Source organism: Felis catus, chromosome B4, assembly GCF_018350175.1.
Source record: "Felis catus isolate Fca126 chromosome B4, F.catus_Fca126_mat1.0, whole genome shotgun sequence".
Taxonomy (NCBI): domain Eukaryota; kingdom Metazoa; phylum Chordata; class Mammalia; order Carnivora; family Felidae; genus Felis; species Felis catus.
In genome coordinates this window covers 40741089-40747088 of record NC_058374.1, presented here as the reverse complement: position 1 = coordinate 40747088, position 6000 = coordinate 40741089, and positions in this window count along the sequence as shown.

Sequence of the window (6000 nt, the reverse complement as noted above, 5' to 3'; positions counted from 1 at the left end):
CAGCTCTGTATCCTCAAGGTCAGAGGTGTGGTATTCACCGCATCTTCTCCAACATCTGGCACAGGGCCTGCTCCTCAGCAGCCATCAACACGATGCTTATTGAATAACCTTTCTACATGTACTTTCCAAGTGTCGAGAGATGGACTGTCCTAATTCATGGGCAATGACAGCCGACTCGTCTGTGACCAAGAGCGCAAATTTGCAGAAGAGCTTGGCAGACTAAGACATGAGGGGAGTCTCTAAGGAGAGCAGAAACAGCCTTTCTCAGTGAGCAGGCAGGGAGCACCATGACCCCAGTCTTGGGACAGGCCAAAAGGAGACACAGAGAACACAGCTCGGGACCCTCGGCGAGGTACATCGCCTCTCTGAGCTGGCCCCTTAGCGCTGCAGTCTGGACTCACGGATGACCTCTCTTGCATTCATTCACCAACACATTTCTGTAGCAGACAGGGCTCAGGTGTTGGGGGACACAAAGATGAAAAGACCAGACCCTTTCTTCCCAGAGCTCACATTCTAGTGAAAGGTAAGAATGCAAATAAAACGCAGCCTGCTAAGTGCTATAACACAGGGAGGCTGGGGAGGGAGCCACGGGGTCTCAGGAGAACACAAGGAGGCTTCCCAGAGAAGGCAAAGATGTGAGGGATGACTTCCATAGCCCTGGTGAAGAAGGAGGGGAGGGCATTCTAAAGACAGAATATATCCTCCAGGGCCGTCTCAAATTCAAGTAGAGAGTATACGTCTGCCACTTGTGACATTTAAGCCACATCCCCTTAGGCATCCATCCATCCAGGTTCTTCTACTAATCCCCATTCCCACCACAGAGGATGAGGTAGGAAAGGCTTTAGGGATCACTAAAGCTAGTAGTCCTCAACTCTCTCACTTAACACATGAGGAAAGTGAAACCTGGTGTGACTCGGGACCCCCTAAAATTGCACAGTTTCTGCTGGAGTAAGAGGGTGGAGTCTGGCCTTCTTGCACATAGCTCAGGATCCTTCTGATTTAGCTTACTGAATTCTGCTACCCACAAACTATTTTATCCCATATAAACCTTTCCCTATGCTCCCAACTTCCAATCCAAGATCTGCCACAAATCTGGCAAGCTTGCTTCTTCAGCACTTTATAAACATACACTCATCCATATGTTCAATAACTTATCTGGCATCACATAACTTAATTTCCTCCTCCACCCCCTCCACATTTCTGCACATAAGTCCTCCAGGCCAGCAGGGATACCTGGAAATCCCAGGCATGGGCCACAGTGAGGCTTAGGGAGCAGCAGAATCACAATATGTGAACTGTCACAACTGGCAGGGTCCTTTGACCTTCTACAGAATCCAATTCACTCTCTTTCCAGAAAAGAAAACAGAAGCCCAAGGAAGGAGAGTGATTTTGCTCAAGGTCACGAAGCTACTTTGTGTTCTTCGCCAGGAGAGATGGGGCAAGCTGTTTCAGGCAGAAGCTAGGTGTCAGGAGAGCCAGGCTCCTTCCCAATTGTAGGGCACACTTGTTGGCAATCAGGTGATTCCCAGAGCTGCATTTTCCCATGGAACCCAGTGGAAGCAAGGAACATGCCCTATGAACAGTCAGGAACAGGTCTGCTAGATACAGTGTGGAAAGAATCCCAGACTACACATTTGAAATACATTCCCTAAGGTGTAATTTAGAGCCAGAGGGGGAGGATGTTTTTCTAATTCTAGGGTCTGAGACCTAGAAAGAGAGGGAGAGGGGGCAGTAAATTGCAAGGACCTGGCTGTCATAAATAAATAAAAATAAAAGGGCTATGTCCTTTTACTAAGAAGAAAAGCATCACCCTACATATGAAAAGCTGTTTAAAATAAAGTAGACACATATTTTTGAGCAACTACAATCTCACAGGCATCAAATTAGTGTTCTACACTTATTTGCATATTGCAAATACCTTCAGCAATAGAACAAAGTCACTCGCATTAATTGCCTTGAATGTACTGATAGTGGTGGTGGGGAAATCAGCAAAGGGAGAGGAAGAATAAGAGCCTGCAGTCACATCCTTCAGAGATAGCAAGATGCACCCCAAGCACCCCTCTGGTTTACCTACTTCTAGTACTTCCCAGAGAAGGGCATGTGGCAGGCAAGTGTCAGGGCTGGGGATCTACAACTGCATTGCTCTGCATCAAATACAGTCTGGGGATCCCAGTCCTTAGCAGCAACTTCTGCCCCCAACATTTCAGCAAGAAATTGACATCCACTTTGGCCCTGGTTTAAGTGGAGGGAGTTCTCGAGCCTATCACGGAAAGCCATTTTCCAAATTCTGAAGAGCCCTCATGTTCTCCATTCTCCCTCTTTTACTTTGATTGCATGCAACCCTCATCGCAGGACTCAAGAATGCTGGGACCTACCACCTCTCGTGGGCGTGTGGATCAAAACCAGATGTCCAGATCCAATCTTACAGAGTTTACAAGGAGGCAATTGTGGCTTAAATCAATACCTCCATTCTGGAAGGGCAGATACCCTTGTCAACAGAAAGGGGAAGTAAAGAGGGAGGGCGATTGGAGCTAAGACAGATCTAACACATGCTTGCCAGCAGGTGGCTAAAAAGCCTCAACACGTGAAAATGTGTTGTCTTGCATATGAAAATGAACCTTCCAGTGGAGCAGGTCACCCTGCGGGGTGAGAAACTTCGCAGAGGGCAAACAATCTCTAATCTGGATGACATCACAGAACTCAGAAAACAGAATCTGACTGGCAGGTGATGGACTTGAGATGGCCTCAGGCTTCAGGATGGAAAGCCAGCACATCAGCATCTACTTGTGTAACTGTGTAAGCATATCCCTTAACCTCATGCAACCTCAGTCTCTCCATCTGTACATGAGATCGCCCTGGGCATTGAGATACTGCCATGCAATTGTAATAACGCCTGGAGTACTCAAATATCAACCACCACCACCATCATCATCAATCATCATCAGTCATCTTTTTCTTTAAAGATTTTTTTTAAGTTGATTTATCCTGAGAGAGACAGAGATAGCATGAGTGGGGGAGGGGCAGAGAAAGAGGAAGAGAAAGAGAATCCCAAGCAGGCTGTGCTGTCATCGCAGAGCCTGAGGCCGTGGGGTTCGAACTCACAAAACTGTGAGATCATGACCTGGGCCAAAAGCAAGGGTCAAACGTTTAATCGACCGAGCCATCCAGGGGTCCCAATCATCAATCATCTTAAAGGTGGGTACTTGTCTTAGTCACAAACACTGACACCAAAAGGCACTCATGTAGAAACTGGATGATTTGCATCAGGCCTACCTGAAACCAAACCCAACCCCTCTTAGCTCTGCACATGCTGTGCAGGGTAAGCCAACTTCATGAGCATTCTTGCCAAAACAGAACACTATGGTAAATTCTTTGCATGCCTTTTCTACTTTGACTAAGCCATTCCCTAAAGATAAAAAACAGGAGTTCATTTAGGGTGTGCCAAGATGCACTCCAGGCAAGCCACTGATTGTGTTGGAGGATGGGGCCACTGTAGAATCCTAGGATGGTGGAATTGGAATGGGACTTCGAGATCTTCTAAATTAAGCCCTTCATTTACAGATGGGTGAATCAAGGCCTGGAGAGAACGCCCAGGGTCACACAACATCTGATTAGTGACAGAGCTTAGTCTCAAGCCAGATCTCCCACCTCCAAGTCAGCAGGCTCTCTGCTGCCCTGGGGCTGCTTGACATCACCTTGTTGGCCTGAGATCTTTTGAGATCAGTAAGCTACCATTTACTCCTACAGCTCTGGCCTTAAATGAACAAGACCCTTAAGATTTTCAAGAACCTTGACTGAACAAATCCATAAAAGATTTGGGTCTTTTCTAAAAATGCTGTTAAAAAGTGAGCAATCACAACAGACCACACCAAATTTCACTTCAAAATCTGCTCTTCTCCAGCTGATCACCACTTGTACTCAGAGGTTTATCCTGTGAGGATGCTGAGAGCCAGAGAGAGCCTCTGGTGGTTCCCAATTAAGGCTGCTTGAGAAGGACTGTGGCATCATTGAGGACACGAAACAGCCAATGCGTTCTGATTATCCAGGGGTGCATGCACTCTCCAGCCCCTTGGTATTTTTAGGTAGAATGAAAGGCTGAGTTACAGAAAACTATCAACAGCAAAAAATACTTTAAAGATCTCAGGCATCTGTATGTGCTTTCATGTGTTCTAAAGTGAGTTCTCTATACGGTTTACCTTTGTCCAGCCTTGATCTTAATAGAAATCTGTCCAGCCAAGAGTGAGATACCATCTATACTGGCCTCATACTTCTTAAAAGTTCACACATCTTCCATCCCTGTATACAAATGATCTGAAAGAGGCAGCTACCAACTTTTCCCATCAGCTGGCCCTTCTGCAAGAAGCAATATGATGATCATGTAATCTGAGCCAGGCAGCCATGTACCTACCACCCATGACATAAGCTCTGCAAATGCCTCCTGCCTACCCAGGCCCCTCCTGAGATCACGTGTCCCCCAGCACGCACACATATATCCTGTGCTCTCCTCTGGCTCTGCACACGTCTGTCCATGCACAAAGTACATCCACAGACCTTATCAGCAGCACCACACGGGGCTTACACTGGTCTCCAGTAGATTTGGTCCCTCTCCAACAGACTCAATTTTAAATAAAAATAAATCTAAAACCCTGGCAACGGTCATTAGTTCAACATCTCCACTGCCAGAAACTGCCTGCCTCATTAAAGAGTAAAACAGCAGCTGGTGAGGTCTTGAGGCAGGGTGGTGGGTTTTAAAGATTTTCTGTGTCGGCCTGACTCCCCTCTCTCACTTCAGCCAACATGGGAACATGCGGATTTACATTCCCTCCAACAGGGCCAGAGCGCTGTAACTGCTCAGAAGAAGGTCTGAAGGAGCCTGGAGCAGAAGCCTCCACTCAGTTAGTTGTCTTGAATGGAGGGGAAGAGGAGAGGCCTGAACATCTGATCCATCTGGGAGAGGAATTGCAGGGATGGGAAACGTTATGTAATTAAACTCTGCTGGCCTGTCCCGCCTGGGGAATGTGAGACCCATCAGCAGTGACCTCTTCCAATCAACTTAATTGGCCCAATCTCGCCAAGAAAAGCAACAGAATTGGTTTAGTGCCTCATGGAAATAGCTTAGCTCCTGACTATTTATGGCCACTGAACTCGAGGATGGGAGCCTGAGTCTGAGCCAGGAGTTGACAATGTGTGCTGACTTCTGGGAGGACCGGGAGGCTACAGTGGGTTTCCCTGCCTCTCTGTGCCCCCCACCTCTGTCTCAGGGGAAAGACGTTTTAGCAACTTGCTGCATTGGGCTCACCGCACTTTACAAGCCCAAAGCCTCTTACGAGGCAGGGTCTTGCCTCCAAGGACCCGCAGTCTAGAGCAAAACAGACCTTCATTGCAACCCAGGATGGCTGGACTTTGCTCCTCTTTTATTCAAATATGCCAAGGACAATTACTATTTTCTCTGTGTTCAAAGTCACATTTATTTTCATGTCGTGGTCTACACAGCTCATGTTAAAGAACAGGAAAATGTCTCTGATAATTAACAACATCGATTTTGGGGCCACCTTTCTTCAGAATAGTTCAAGGACCTTTCATGAATACTGATTTCCAACAACTGCAATGTCGGTTAGGTTGCCTCCATTTCTTGGGTGAGTAATCTGAGGTAGTTATAGAAAGTTCTCTTTGCAAAGTACATGAGCAGTAGACATGCAGTGGGCATTAAGACTATGTTGCCAACTTGGGAAGGGGTATAGATCTCATTTTTACCATGGTCACAGACATGCTAGTGCCTGTATTCAATGAGACTTCACCTCTGAGTAAAGCTTTGTACTCCTCCCTATACCAAGCTTTGACTGGGGGGAAAGCAGAGTGAACTTTTCTTCTCATTGAGTCATTCCTGGGATTAGAACATTTTCCCCAAAATCACACTGCTCCAAAGGGGCACAACTGAAGTAGAATCAAGGCATTCCCACCATCCTCTGAAATGTCTGCCACCAGGTCTTCTGACCAATG